We start from the raw sequence: 16282 nt of genomic DNA on the forward strand, positions 1-16282 counted from the left end.
TGCAGGGGACCTCACTAGAGATGATGACAAACAAGACATGGAGCCATACTCACCGGGCTGCGATGATGCTGTGACTCCTCCAGCCGCCAATCCCGTATCCCGCTGTGCATCGACTACAGAGCTTCCCCTCAGACCCTCTGTCCCCAGAGGTCTGCCACCTTGTGAAACAGGCTTTCTCGACGCCAACGCCCTCTCGGGGAACTCCGTTCAGGGCTGTTTGCTTCTCCAGCCCCCACTGAGGCAAGCGGGCTGCACAGCCACAGGGGCTTCCACCTGCGGACACCCACCCCCCGCAGCCCCCACCGACTGCCTGATGCACCATCCATGCTGATCCACCGCCGTTGTTCTGATCAGGGTGTCCGAGGTACTGGGCATAGCTGACAGCCTCGGGCGATGGGGACTGCTGCCCGATGACCCCCCCTCCGGGTAACTCCCACCGCTGCCCCAAGAAGAGGAGGCAGACAGCCCGGCTCCATAACAGCCTGCCGTGATGTAATTGTTCATTGCCGACCCGGCGAGTGCAGGCCCCGCCTCCCGCTCTACTCGGGGAGAAGGACTTGCAACCGCCACTGGACCCAGCCCGTCTCGTGGATTCCTCCCTGTCCGGGGACTGCCCACACTCTTACCAGCAGGCACCCAGCGGGTCCCTCGAAAGGGCTCCATCACCAGCGCTGGGTCCTGGGATCTGCGTCAGGGATAAACACTCCGTGGCCCTTGACCGCCTCCTCGGACGGGAAGAGACTCCAGCGGCCGACCCACTGCTTCCACCGATGATCCCCATGACCTGCTCCTCGATCCATGCCGGCAGGCTGCAACTCCGCTGCAGCTCGCAGCCTCTCCAATCCAGCTGATATGGACTTCATGCCGTCTGGGCATGGGACAGTCTCTGCGGCTCCGTAGTGGGAACTGAGGTAACCGCCCCATAAGCCGACTTCAAATGCCCCCCTTATTTCCATACTCCACCCCCCAGGGACAGTTAACCCCATCCCTCCAACCCACTGTCAAGTGGGCCTCCACTTACGCCTCTGGGGAGGGGAGGGGGTTTTGGCTCGCTCTGGCCCCTGTCTTTCGGGAGACACTTAGGCCTGTAAACAGAAGTTCTGATGTGCTTGTGCTGAACGCAATTGTTGGGTACAGTTAGGGTGCAGTCACAGGGGAGGATTTTCTTGTGTGCAGTAGCACCGAATATTAGCCTGCCTTATAGCAGTATTGCTGAGTGTGTACAGTGCTGTGCAGACAGCTTTTTACACAGCACTAATACTTTTATTCTTTTTTTCTGCACAGTGAACGAACGTTCATTATTTCTCACACCGTATACAGCTGCACGCTTACTCATTTACTGTTTTTTATATAGTGGTCTAATCCATACTGAGCCAGTGAGAGTCTGTTTCTGACTCTGGAAATATATACTGAGATTTAGCGATGATTTAGCGAATCTTGCTTTGAGCAGGGGGTTGGACCAGATGGCCCAGGAGGTCCCTTCCAACTCTACGATTCTATGATTCTATTTACAATGACCCCTACACTCTATACAGCAGTACACTTCTGATAAATTACCATTTTACTGCTTTTTATATTGTGTAATCCATACTGACCCTGAGAGCATCTGTGTCTGCCTCCTGAAACAAATAACGAGATTTATAATGTTTAAACAATACTATATGTACCTTGTATCTGGTGATACAGTAACCTTTTTATACTTTTTATATTCTTGGCTAATGCATACTGGACTGAGAGCATCTGTGTCTGCCTCCTGAAAAGTCTACGGAAATTTAGAATGTTTAAACTATACTATATATACCTTGTATCTGGTGATACTGTACCCTTTTTCAACTTTTTAGATTATTGTGTAATCCATACTGAGCCTGTGAGCATATGTGTCTGCCTCCTGAAATATATACGAGATTTTTTGTAATTTAAGTATACTATATATACCTTGTATCTGTTGATCCAGTACCCTTTGTGCCTGAAATTCATCCTCCACCCACCACTCAAAGTGCATCATTGACACCTGGAACATTGGCCCACATTTGTGATTATTTCTTGCGTATCTTCTTTTTATATTATGGTGTGATCCATACTGAGCCTGTGAGAGGCTGTGTGTTACTCTTGAAATATATATGTAGATCGCCAAATGACCCCAACTGTTATGAACTCATTTTCTGCTCCACCAGTTGAGAGTTCTCCTTCCGTTCTCCTTCTGGTGGTGACAGGAGGTAGTGAGGTTGGTTTAAGTGGTAGTGATCTGCCACCTGATGAGGAGGATAACGATTGGATCCCTGGAGTATCAGACTGGATATAAGACAGCCGACGCCCTATCCTGGTGCTGGTGATTCAGTCTGCTTCTCAGGTCTTGGACTTCAGCTCTCTTCCAGTCTTCTCAAGTTAAGTTTGTTTTTTGCTAATGTTCTCACTTGCGCTTGTTGGTCAATTCAGTTTCTTGTGTGGTCAGCCTGCCCCTGCTGGGGCTATGCTGAACTTCCATTCCTATTTATCTGTATTTGCCAATTTGCCTTTTTTGTCCCTTATTAGATTGGCCTCTTTTTGCTCTGTTTCAGAATATTTCAGAGTACTGATATAGTGGGAGAAGTCTAGTGACTTCAGGGTTAATTTTGCTATCAGACGTGTTGGACATTATTTTGGTAGGGTATTTTGGCAGATTGCAGACAGTGGCTTTCCTTTCCTGTCCTTTCTAGTTAGTCGGGCCCCATTGTTTGCTCAGCCTATTTTCCTGCCTTTGTTTGTGTTTTCATCTTGTTTCACCGTCAATACATGTGGGGGGCTGTCTTTCCTTTGGGGTCTGCTCTGGGGCAGTTAGTTTTCCTCTTTTCCTGCTTTAGGCTTATGTTGCTCTCCAGTTGTGACGAGGCGTCTAGGACCATCGTAGGAACGCTCCATGACTGCTGCTAGTTGTGTGGTTAAGAGCAGGGATCTGCAATCTGCATAGTTACCAACCTCTCTGGTTTTCTGAGACTTATCTTGTTGTTTTTTTCCTCCTCAGTGACCCATTCATAACACCCAACACTGTATACAGCAGTACGCTTGGGATCGATTCCCCTTTTACTGCTTTTTATATTGTTGTGTAATCCATACTGGGCCTCAGAGCGTCTGTGTCTGCCTCCTGAAATAAATGCGGAGATTTTTAATGTTGAAACTATACTATATATACCTTGTATCTGGTGATACTGTACCCTTTTTCTACTTTTTAGATTGTTGTCAAATCCATACTGGCCATGACAGCGTCTGTGTCTGCCTCCTCAAATATTTATGAAGATTTTTAATGTTGAAACTATACAATATATCCCTGTTATCTGGTGTTAAAATGAAATGCCACGCAGGGCCGGGGGTTACTCAGTACTTGGCCTTTCAGGCTCTTTTAAGGGGGAAGTATGTCACGGTGGTGATGGGGACCTGGTCCGTGGCCCTGGGTGTCCAATAAAGAAGATGACAGTTCAGATGAGGGGGATGATGGTATGATAATTAATTTGGAAAAGGGGGATCGTGACGCCACCCGTGGTACTCGGCTAGGGTAGCCAACGCTGCAATGCAGATTCTCTGGGCCGATGTTAAAGCAGACAAGATGATGAAGCTCTCCACAGGCAGAGCTGTATCCCAGGGCAGTTGAGATGGTGTTTGTGAGCCGTTAACGGGGATGGTGAGTGTAGCGTGTGTAGCAGGCGAGTTGTAAAAGACACCAAGGACACAGTTGGGTGCAGTTTCTGAGTTTTTCCTCAAAAGTTTTGTGCACAAGATGACCCACTTGGTACTGTGTCATCCAAGGGAGGGGTTCAGCAAACTTCTAGGTAGATCAGAAACACCTGTTCAGGACTCCTCCTTGTGTATCCTTTCTAGGCCGTGTCTCTGCGCTGATCTCTCCCTTCCTCCTGCTGTGCTCCTTCCCAAACAGTGTCCCAAGCCAGCAGTCACGGATCACACCAGGCGACGTGGGTCAGGCTCCGGGGTCCTTTATTCCAACTGCTGCCTTATTGAGTATTGAATGTGGCTGCGAATGAGGCACTTAAAGTTACCTCAGCCTCCATCTTTCTAGCTGAGCCCTGTATTTCTCCACTATCTTCAGGAGCCACCTTCCCCAACGAGGCCTGGTCCTTCCTTCTCCAGAAACGGTATCACAGGTGGCTTATTGCACTTCCCGTGCCCCAAGGACCCCTTCCTTCCAGTCTAGGAGCTTGGACAAGATTTTTCTCAATTCTCTGACCCGCAGTCTTCTCACAGCAATCCTGCTCTTACTCTGTCCTGTCACCGACTGACAACTCTCTAGAAAGATCCATTTACCTCAGACTAGCTCCACCCACCATCTACCTAAGCTCCTCCCACTGAACCTACCTTCCACACTAACCCCCAGCACCCTTTCCTAGTCAGTATGGGATGAGGCCATCCTCCCGCCGGGTACACCCAGAAAGCACTGAATAACTAGTGTGTGTGTTGAGGGTCTGTGTTTGCCTCCTGAAATGTATATGGAGATTCAGTATGTTTAAACTATACTATATATACCTTTTATCTAGTGATACTGTACCCTATTGCAAAATGTTATATTATTGTCTAATCCATACTGAGCCTGTGACCGTCTGTGTCTGACTCATGAAATATATATGGAGATTTACAATTATCCCTAGACTGTGTACAGCTGTCCGCTTCTGAAACAGTACCATATATCTGCTGGTATTTTGAGTCCATTTTCACAAAAATTATTAAGTATGGTGGAAGAGGCCACGGACGTTGGTGTGGGGGGGGGCAGCTGGTACTGATAGTGGTGGTGGTGCATCTGCTGGTAGTGCCAAAAGCACGATAGCAGCTAAGGCAGGAGGTGTTGAGCCTGCATCATCATCTGGAACAAGAAAGCCTTTAAGGCTCCCTTTTCTGGGAGTAGGTAAACTGCTTTTAAAGCCGGAGCATCAGGAACTGGTTTTGCCTTACATTGCCGAAACAGCCTCCAGCTCTATCGCCTCCTCTTCTGAAGTTTAAAAAATGCAAGCACTGAGTCATCAGTGCAGGCTTCTGGTCAGGAACCACCCCTTTCCTTGTCTCCTTCACCCCCACTAAAAGTGAAGGATGTGGCAGCCCAGACTTCAGATTACTCCATGGATGTCATAATCCATGCTGGATCAGGACATATAAAAAGCACAGGTAACCTTTTTTTTTCCTAAGCTGTGCTTAAGGTTGGTTTTTGCCCCGGTGGCCATTAGGATTATTGCACTGTGGTGTCATTTGTTCTAAGTTTTCCCCCTGGTGGTGGTGAGCGTCATTGCAGTCTAGTTTCTTTTGTTTAGTGCACATGATTATAATACAGGTGTGATTGCTGGCTGCTATAAAAGAGTCACAGGTGTTGCATTCAGTTTTGGTGATAGTGTTCATTTCAACCATCCTTGGTGGAGGAAGGAGCTGGAAAGCAGCTCTGACAGAGCCTGGTGTGAAAGTAGTCATAGGGGACTTCCTTAGCTCTGACAGAGCTTGGTGGTAGTGATTCAGGAGGAGAGCTGCATGCTGGTGGTGGACTCTGTTGCCAGGAGCAAGTGCAACAGAATAAAGCTAAGTGGTGTTTCCCTGTTTGTGTTTTTTCCTTAGTGTGTATTAGTGCAGCAGTGGGGCCAGTGCCTGCACCACCCAGCTCCCTAGCAAGAGATAGGTGTAGGGTGTGCTAGGGCGACAGGTTCGTGATCGGCGCCCGGTGCAGAACCGGCATAGGGAACGTTAGGGACACTGACTCAGGGGAGTGCAGGAGGTCTCCACGCCCCCTTTCCCTATTGCAGGGCCTACCATTGTAACTGTTTCCCTACCCCTTGTCTTGTTTTAGTTACCGGCCTGCGAGCCGTCACACAGGACAGTATCACATGCCGAGTCCTGTTGTTTTAGCTACCAGCCTGCGAGCCGTGTCACACAGGATGGCTCCACGTGACAATGGAGCTCTTTTCACATGCCATGCCTGTGTTACCAAGTGAAATTCTGAATTCCCCAGTCCAACATGAATCGGAGATGGAGTGCACTGATGCACAGCCACTGCTAGATGATTCTGCTGGTACATTGACCCACAGCATTACATTCCCCTCGCACTCTACAGAGCCAGAATGGGACACTGATGAAACTCAGGCAGGTGCCCCTTCCCACATACTATACCACCTTACACGATGACACAGAGGAAGGTGCAGATGAAAGTGCCGATTCCCTGAGCAGGTGGGGGGGTCCTACTCATGGGCAATGGCAGTGGCACAGGGCCCCTCATAGTATAATAAAGTGTCTCTGCCGGTGGGAGGGCCCACTCGCAGACAGACATACCGTCGTACTATGAGGGGCCCTGTGCCAGTGCCGTCGCCCACGAGTGGGCCCCCCATGCTTGCTCAGGGCCACAGCACTTGCAATACTTACCTCTCCCTGCTCCACCGCCGTGACTTCTTCCGCCTTTCCTGACAGTGACATTCAGGTTAGAGAGCGCAATGACATCACGTCTGTATGCCCTCTACCGAAACAGTACAAGTGCAGAGAGCTTGAAGATGGCAATGCTGAGGAGTCCAGAGTAGAGCAGTGCCCAGCGAGGAGAGCTATTTCATTTTTTTAAATGTTGGGAGGATTTTTTGGGGATCAATATACACTGGAGAATGATATGTGGGGCCCATCATACACTGGAGCATCATCCATTTGGCCCATCATATACTGGAGCATTCAAAATGGGGGACATCACACTGGAGCAGCAATTACGGAGCCCATTATACACTGGAGCGTTAGAAATGGGGCCCATTATATATGGAGCATAATTTGGGCCCATAACACACTGGAGCATCGTCCATGGGGACCAACATATACTGGAGCATTCCAAATGGGGGACATCAGACACTGGAGCAGCATTTACGGGGCCCATTATACACTGGAGCATTAGAAATGGGGCCCATTATATATGGACTCTATGGAGCATTATTTGGGTTCATAAGACAGTGGAGCATCATCCATGGGGACCAACATACAGTATACTGTAGCATTATGTGGAGCTCATCATATACTGTAGGGAACATAATATGGGACCAATTATTTTGTATGGAGAAATATATGGGGCTTATTATTCTGTATGGCGCACTAGGTGGTGGCCATAATACTGTATGGAGTAATATACTGTCCGTTTTTTGAGCTATTGTAGAATTTAAAATAGTTATCAGTCATGTCATGTAAGCAGTGAAGTATTTTTCATTGGACTATACCTATATTTCTGTGCCATATCGGAGCATTATGAATTGTGGTATGTGTTAAAAGGGCACACTGACATTCTTTTGCCCAGGGCACACGAAAACCTGGCGCCAGCCCTACCTCCCCACAACTTTAGCCAAATAACCCCCAGTTTTCAATGAGTAACTATTTTTATAAAGTATATTAAGGTTGACAAGCTTAAGTAATAAGAATTGATGTTGTTGGCATTGAAATGGGCACTGTAGGCGTGTTTACTGTCCTCCACTCCCTGCCGACTTTGCTTCCCCATTGACTTGCATTGGGTTTCATGTTTCAGTCGGACCCCAACTTTTCCTTATAGTTGGCCAATTTCGTTCGACCCGACTTTTAAGAAAGTCGGGTTTCATGAAACCCGACTCGACCTGAAAAAAGGCAAAGTCGCTCATCTCTATTAAGGAGGACTGCACTGCATATGATGAATTGGGGGTAAGGGGGACTGCACATGTTGAAGTGGGAGGTAAGGGGGACTGCACATGGTGAAGTGGGGGTAAGGGTGACTGCACATGATGAAGTTGGGGTAAAGGGGACTGCACATGATGAAATGGGTGGGAAAGGGGGACTGCACATGATGAAGTGTGGGAAGGGAACTGAACATGATGAAGTGTGTCTGAGGGGGACTGCACATGATGAAATGGAATGGGGATAGGAGGATGTAAATGATGAACGGGCACTGCAGATGAAGTGAGGGGGTGATAGGGGACTGCAATGGATGAAGTAAGGGGACTTCAAATTAAAGTGCGGGACAGCAATTGATGAAGTGGGGGGAGAGGACAGTGGACTGCTAATAATGAATTCAGTGTGAGGGACGGGGGACAGTAATTTCATTGAAGGTGGGGGTGGGTAGAGCAAATGATGATCTAGAGGGAGAACAAAGAGTGTATTCTGAGGGTGGGGGGAGTAAATGATGTATTGAATGTGGGGTAGAGCAGTTGACAATGAATAGAGAATGGGAGACAAAGACATGACAATGAATTGAGGCAGGAGGGGCATGTAAATATAATGAATCGGGGTACATAGTGGGGGGCGTTGAGGATGAAGTGACTGGTATTGAATTGGGGGAAAGAGTACAGGTGCTAGTTAATTTATATTTTACATAGGGAAAGTGTGGCTATTTATAGTCAGTGGGTGCACAGTGGTGGATTATAATTTATATTTGTAATTGTGGGTTGCATAATAACCAATTATATATTGATTGTTGGTGCACCTCTGTATTCAAGCATTCAGATGTGTAGTATAGAAGAAAGGGAAAAAGTTGGAAATGGGCTCTGGAAGCAGTGCTCTAGGTAACTGTGTTATTTTATGCAGAGATGAGTCCTGGTTGGAAGAAGTGATGGCTGTCTGTGCTGGATTTAAAAGAAAAGCAAAGATGAAGGCCTTCAGCTAGAGACGTCACTAGTGAGTCAGTGTGTTACCTGTACACTGACACTATAAATTGTATACTATATACAGAGCTCCTGTGTATCATGTCACTGGCAGTGGTGATCACTGTATTGCCTGTACACTGACACTTTATAAAGAGCTCCTGTGTATAATGTCACTGGTGATCACTATTACCTGTACACTGACACTTTATCAAGAGCTCCTGTGCATAATGTCACTGGTGATCGCTGTATTACCTGTACACTGACACTATAAGCAGAGCTCCTGTGTTTAATGTCACTGGTGATCCCTGTAGTACCTGTACACTGACAGTATATACAGAGCTCCTGTATAATGTCACCAGTAGAGTTGAGTGACTCTGGTCGGATCGGGTTTCATGAAACCTGACTGAAGCAAAATTTGAGTCGGATGAAACTGGTCCAACTAGGGCAATAAAAGTCTGAGTTTCGTCCGAAACCCGACCCCAAAGCAAGTCAATGGGGAATAAAAGTCGGCATTGAGTGGATGAATGTCATCCTCTCTATGCCAACTTTTATTCCCCATTGACTTGCATTGGGGTCGGGTTTCGGACGAAACTCTGACTTTTTTTGCCCTAGTCAGACCAGTTTCATCCGACTCAAATTTTGTTTCAGTCGGGTTTCACAAAACCCGATCCGACCAAAGTCGCTCAACTCTAGTCACCAGTGATCACTGTATTATCAATACACTGTCAGTAAAAATAGAGTTCCTTTATAATGTACAATGGCACTTAGTATTGTGTTTTTTTTAAATTAATGATCAGTGTTGAAGTATTCAGTCACTATGTGGTAGTAATATGTGGTCTGGCCATGGTGTGGCAGTATTTTCTCCTTGTATGTGGTATTATTCGATCACTAGGTGGTGGTAATATGTGGTCTGGCCAAGGTGTGACGACATTTGTCCCTTGTATGTAGTATTAATGGTTGTTTAAAAAAAATGTAAATGTACGTGACTCATTCCCTTAAAGAAAAATACATAAAAAATTATTTATTTTTAATAGTTTAGAGACTATAGTAGGGCCTGGCCAAAAGAGTCTATCGTGTCGTGGTGTCATCTTAAAAATTATTTTGGCCAGAACAAAAGCTGCTGGTTATGAATGTGATCTGGTGTTTGATGGGAACTGTTGGTGAGGATGTGGGGGAGAAGTTGAGTTTTTCCAAGAGTGGGCAGTGGGACAGTGGAGGCGGAGCTGGTGTGGAGCCTGGGCAGAGTCTCAAGGGAACCAAAAAGTTTTGCCAGTATGGGGCCCTGAAATTCCTAGTGGAAGCCCTGGTCTGTCTCATAGGCTGCAGACCACAGCTTCCTGAGATTTCAGTGTGCTCACACAAGCGGCGCAATGGCATTATTGTCTCATGCCGCTCTGCGGACCAGAAGAGAAAATGGAGGCTGCAGTGCCGGGTGTTAGGAACACCGCACTGCACTTGCTCACTGAGCCAGTGCGTGTGTCCTGAGTACAAAAAGTGCGCACAAAGATACCTGCGGAGCGGGACAGCAGTGGTGCCAATGCATGCTCCAGGCTCACAGAACCTGAAGCACGTGACTGCTGGGGGCGTGGCATAAGCTCCACAGAGCTAGGAGCTGCAGGGAAACTCCTAGAAAGGTAACTACAGGACACTGTTACCAAGGGACATAGACAGAGACAGAAACCAGATCAAGCTGAGGTCAAAGCACGAGATCGCACGACAGTACCAAAGGGTTAGACAGAATGGATAGTCGGGACGTAGCAATAGATCAGAAAACCAGAACAGGCAATAGACGGTACAATAGGGACAAACTGTAACGGAGTAACGATAACCAAGCCAGGAGGTCAGAACCGGAAAAGACAATAGTACCAAAACGAGAGACGGAGTACAGAGTGAGGGGACGGACCGGGTCATACACGGGAAGAAAACAAGCAATGCAATATACAAGCACACCAGGGGCGTCAGATATGCAGCCAGAGTAACAGTATAGCTGACAGAGAACCCAGGTAAAGAGTGAGTATAAATATCCCTCCCAGATCCAGAAAGAGGCCACGTACACTTAACCCTGTGAGTGCAGGGCAAGAACCCTGATCAAACCATGACAGTACCCCCCCTCTTAACGGGGGGTCACTGGACCCCCAGGCTTGTCTGGGTATCTGGCATTGAAAGCCCGCACCAGACGATCGGCATGCACCGAACTGGCCGGAACCCATGACCGATCCTCCAGAGAGTACCCCTTCCAGTGTATCAGATACTGGAGTCTCCGGCGTACCCACCAGGAGTTAACAATGCACCCTACTTCATACTCCAGCTGCCCCTCAACCAGCACTGATGAGGGATCCTCTCTCACCATCCCCACAGGCTTTAACAGGGACCTGTGGAAGACATCAGAAATTATAAAGGAGGTGGGCAGCTGCAGTCGGTAGGCTACTGGGTTAACAACCTCCACAACTTTGTATGAGCCAAAAAACTTGGGGCCCAGCTTTATAGATGGTATCATAAGCTTGATATTGTGGGTGGATAGCCACACTTTCTCACCTACTGCAAATGCTGGGCCTGGCCCCCTCCTCCTGTCAGCAAACCTCTTATAGTTTTCTTGGGCCTTGGAAATATTCCTCTGAACCTCCCTCCAAAAAATTCTAAGACGTTGTGTCGCACCCTCAGCTCCAGGACAACCTGAATCCATGCGGGAAAACTCTCCAAAATGTGGGTTAAACCCATAGTTGATCTGGAAGGGAGACTTCCCAGTAGATTGACTCACACGACCGTTGAACGCAAACTCTGCCATGGGCAATACCTCACACCAGTCCTCCTGCCTGGAAGAGGCCAAGCATCTCAGAATCTGCTCCAACGATTGGTTTGTACGCTCCATCTGTCCATTAGACTCTGGGTGATAGGCAGAGGAGAAGGACAACGAAATCCCCAGCTTTTTGCAAAAAGCCCTCCAGAATCTGGCCACAAACTGTACCCCTCTGTCTGACACCACATTCATAGGCACTCCATGCAAGTGAGTTATATGCTGAATAAATAAACGGGCCAGGGTTTCAGCAGATGGTAGAGCAGGGAAAGGTACAAAGTGGGCTTGTTTTGAAAACCTATCCACCACCACCCATATCACCGAGTTGCCCCTGGAAGGAGGAAGATTTGTGATAAAATCCAAGGACAAATGTGTCCATGGTCTATCCGGAATTGGCAAAGGCACCAACTCCCCGGTCGGCCGGACCTGAGAACTTTTAGAATGAGTGCACACCCCACATGCAGTCACAAACTTTTTAATATCTGTTACCATAGAGGGCCACCAGAAACCCCTCGCAATTGCCCCCCGGGTAGCTGCAATCCCAGGATGAGCACTCAACTTAGAATCGTGAAATTCCTGCATAAGTCCGAGACGGAAACGTTCTGGTACAAACAATTTACCCGGGGGTTTACCACCCGGAGCCCGAGCCTGGGCCTCCAAAATCCCTCTCTGTAACTCCGATGAGATTTCGGCCACCACTACTCCTGGCTGAAGAATGGAGGAGGGAGGTTCTGGAGGGGAGACCGAATCAAAGCTTCGGGATAAGGCATCAGCCTTGATGTTTTTAGATCCCTGGTGGAATGTGATGGTAAACTGAAATCGAGAAAAAAAAAGCGCCCACCGAGCCTGTCTGGGGGTCAATCTCTTGGCAGACTCGATATAGGCCAAATTTTTGTGATCAGTGATGACTGTAATGGGAAGAACGGCCCCCTCCAGGAAATGCCTCCATTCTTCAAAAGCCAACTTTACTGCCAACAACTCTCTATTGCCGACATCGTAATTTCTCTCGGCAGAGGAAAATTTTTTAGAGAAGAAGGCACAAGGCCTCAGATTATTAAGGGTAGGAGGGTCCTGAGACAAAACAGCCCCCACCCCTACTTCCGAGGCATCAACCTCCACGACAAAAGGTCTTGACGGGTCTGGTTGTACCAATACAGGTGTTGAAGAAAAGCACTTTTTTAATGTCATGAAAGAATTTTTTGCAGCTACAGACCAATTTTTTACATCAGCTCCCTTGAGAGTGAGGTCCGTTAGAGGCTTTACCACCTGCGAGAAGCCCTTAATAAATTTCTTATAAAAGTTAGCAAAGCCCAAAAATCGCTGCAACCCTTTCAAGTCATGAGGCTGCACCCAATCCATAACAACCTTGACTTTCTTAGGATCCATGCGGAACCCCTCCCCTGACACAATCAACCCCAGAAAGGATACTTCTTGCATGAAAAATGAGCATTTTTCTAACTTGGCATACAAATGATTCTCCCTCAGTCTTATGAGAACCATCCGCAAATGGTGCAAGTGAGATTGACTGTCCACCGAGTACACCAGAATGTCATCCAAATAGATATCCACAAAATGACCAATTAAATCAGAGAAAATTACTTTAATAAAATTCTGAAAAACAGCAGGAGCGTTGGTGAGACCAAAGGGCATAACCAAGTTTTCGAACAGCCCTTCGGTCGTCAGGAATGTTGTTTTCCATTCGTCCCCTTCTCGGACTCATAAGGTTATATGCCCCACGTAAATCCAGTTTAGAGGACCACTTGGCCCCGGGAAGTTGGTTACATAGATCAGGAATTAGGGGGAGAGGGTATGTATTTTTCACAGTAATTTTGTTTAATTCCCGAAAGTCGAGGCACGGCCGCAAACCACCATCTTTTTTCTTAACAAAAAAGAAACCTGCCATCACAGGTGAAACAGAAGGCCTAATATGCCCTTTGCGGAGACCCTCGGTAATGTACTCCTTCATGGCTAGATGTTCGGGCCCGGACAAATTGAACAGGCGAGCCTTGGGTAACTTGGCTCCAGGGACTAGATTAATGGCACAATCAAAAGGTCTATGTGGTGGTAGCGCCTCAGCCTCACTTTCGGAAAATACGTCTTCAAAATCTTTCAGGTACTCCGGAATACCTTCCAGATCGACAGACGACACTGATTTTACTGAGGTGACCAGAGTTGTCAAGTTACAACATAGACCGTTAGCCATACAACCCCACTGAAGGATCTCCCCCGTGACCCAGTCAATAGTAGGATTGTGGTGTTGAAGCCAAGGCATACCCAGTACAAGTCCAGCTGGCAGATTATTTAGAACAAAACACCTTAATTTTTCCACTTGAGTGGAACCCAATTTCAGAGAAAAGGTATCAGTCGTGAAACAAATTCCTTCCTGGGTGATAGGAGAAGAATCAATTGCCACGATTTTAACAGGATCTTTTAACCTGACTGTCCTTATCTTATGAAAAGTCACAACTTTGGCATCGATCAGATTAATAGAAGAACCACAGTCAACAAAGGCGGTGGTCACAACTGGACCGCCTGTAAGTTCTAGTTCCACCGGAAGCAAAATTTTAGTAAGTGAGGAAAAAGGTACCTGGGAGTCTGGGCAACCTCCTCGATTGTTACCCAGACTCAGTCATTTTCCTGACGGCTTCACTGAAGAAGGGCAAGAAGGACAGTTCCTTCTCCAATGTCCAGCAGATCCACAGTAAAAGCACAATTGGTTGTTTCTACGGCGTCTCCTCTCTTTTTCCTTCAATGACGTGGCACCAACCTCCATGGGCTCGGGACTAGATGCAGAGTCTCTCAGATTGGAGAATAAAGGGGTCTCCTGCAGCATGACCCCTCTCGCCTGCAGCCTTCGGTCCATGCGGACAGCCTGGATCATAGCGTACTCCAAAGAATCCGGTGGATGAAGGGCTAGGGCATCTTTCAAACGTTCAGACAGGCCTCTACAGAACAAACCCCGGAGGGCAGCATCATTCCAGGAGACCTCCGCTGCCCAGCGTCTGAACTCAGAGCAGAACCTCTCGGCCGAGTGTTTCCCCTGGCACACACTCATCACCATATGCTCGGCTAGACTCACACGATTGGGTTCATCGTAGATATGCCTGAGGGCCTCGAAGAATGCATTCACTGACATTCTCTCAGGGGGGATAGGGGGAAGGGAAAAAGCCCAAGACTGAGGGGAGCCCCTTAACAAAGACATAATGACCCCAACCCTCTGACTCTCATCCCCAGAGGAGCGTGGCCTTAACGAGAAGAAGAGTTTGCACCCCTCCTTAAAAATCTTAAATGTTTTTTTATCCCCAGAGAAAAAGTCAGGCAATTTAACAGGTGATTCCGGGGAGATTAAGGAAACATCTGGGGTACCCTCACCCCGGGCCCCAGAAAGAAAAGAACCCTGCATGACATTAGCAACCTCCCTCTGAACCTGTTGCTGCGACTGAGCCCGGGTTCACTGCTCCACAGACAGGTTTTGCATCATTTGAGTGAGGCTATTCACTTGCTCAGAGAGAGCATGCAGCGGATCCATGACTCAAGGAAAAAAAAAGTGCAAACCTCGTTCAAATGTTTTAGGGTCAGCTATAATGTCAGGAACACCGCACTGCACTAGCTCACTGTAGGGGGGTTTGGATACTATTTGTGGGGAGCTATAGTATATATGAAACTGTAAAGCCTCATACTATATATAGGAGGCAGTGGGGTCATCATATTGTACATAGGGGGCTATGTAGCCATTCTACTCTATAAAAGGAGTTTTGGGGTCCTCAATGTATAATAAAGAGGTATTGGGGGCTGTAGAACCATCATTCTATATACAGAGCTGTGTGGGTGCTCAGAGGACATTATTTGTTATGAATGGGGGCATTATTAGTTTTGATAGGGGCACTCAGGATTCCTTTTTTTGGGGGGGGGCATTGTTACTTTAAGTGAACACTCAAGGGTATTTGTTGCTGGAAGGGTGTACATGGGATATTATATTCTTCAAAGGAGCATACAGGTCTTTGCACAGTAGGGACATTAATACTTTCTGTGGGACACTTTAGTTTTTGGGGGTGGAAGTACAACCAAGGAAAACCCAGTGCAATAATATCTATAATATATGTACATTGTGCAACACTAAAAATTTACAATTCTCTTGGTGTTCCGGGACGACCTGTATTATCACCTGGGTCCAAAACTGGGGTTTATTCTCCGTCAAAGGGATAACATCAATACCCCTCAAAGGAATAGGGGTCCGCAGGGGCACCATGGGAAAACCACAACGTTTGGCAAAGTCAAAATCCATCAGATTCAAAGCTGCTCCTGAATCAACAAAAGCCTTAGGAGAAAATGTAGACAAGGAGCAGATCAAGGTGACTGCCAAAAGGAACTTAGGCTGTACACTGCCCACCACAAATGAGTGAGCAAAACATTTTTCTCATCTAGGGCAGACAGAAATAGTATGAGAGGCGTCCCCACGAAAGCACATCTTATTACGCCTTCTAAACTCTTGACGTTGCGCCCTAGACAAAACCCAATCACATTGCATTGGTTCAGAAGTTTGTTCGAAAGGCAGCACCGCCTCTCTCATAGTTTTACGTTCACGAAACGTTGATCAATTTGAATGGCTAATGACATAGAGTCGTTAAGACCAGAGGGGACAGGAAATCCCACCATAACATCTTTTACAGTTTCTGCCAAACCTTTCCGAAAGAGAGTTGCCAGGGCATCATCATTCCATTTACTAAGGACCGCCCACTTTTGGAATTTTTGACAATATAACTCTGCAGCATCCTGACCCTGGTTCAATGCCAATAAGGTTTTCTCAGCTTGATCAATAGCATTAGGTTCATCATACAACAACCCCAGGGCTTGAAAAAATGCATCCACATTAGCCAGAATAGGATCTCCAGGT

The sequence above is a fragment of the Dendrobates tinctorius genome, unplaced genomic scaffold (assembly GCF_039654945.1).
Source record: "Dendrobates tinctorius isolate UK_male_01 unplaced genomic scaffold, ASM3965494v1 ptg000028l, whole genome shotgun sequence".
NCBI lineage: Eukaryota > Metazoa > Chordata > Amphibia > Anura > Dendrobatidae > Dendrobates > Dendrobates tinctorius.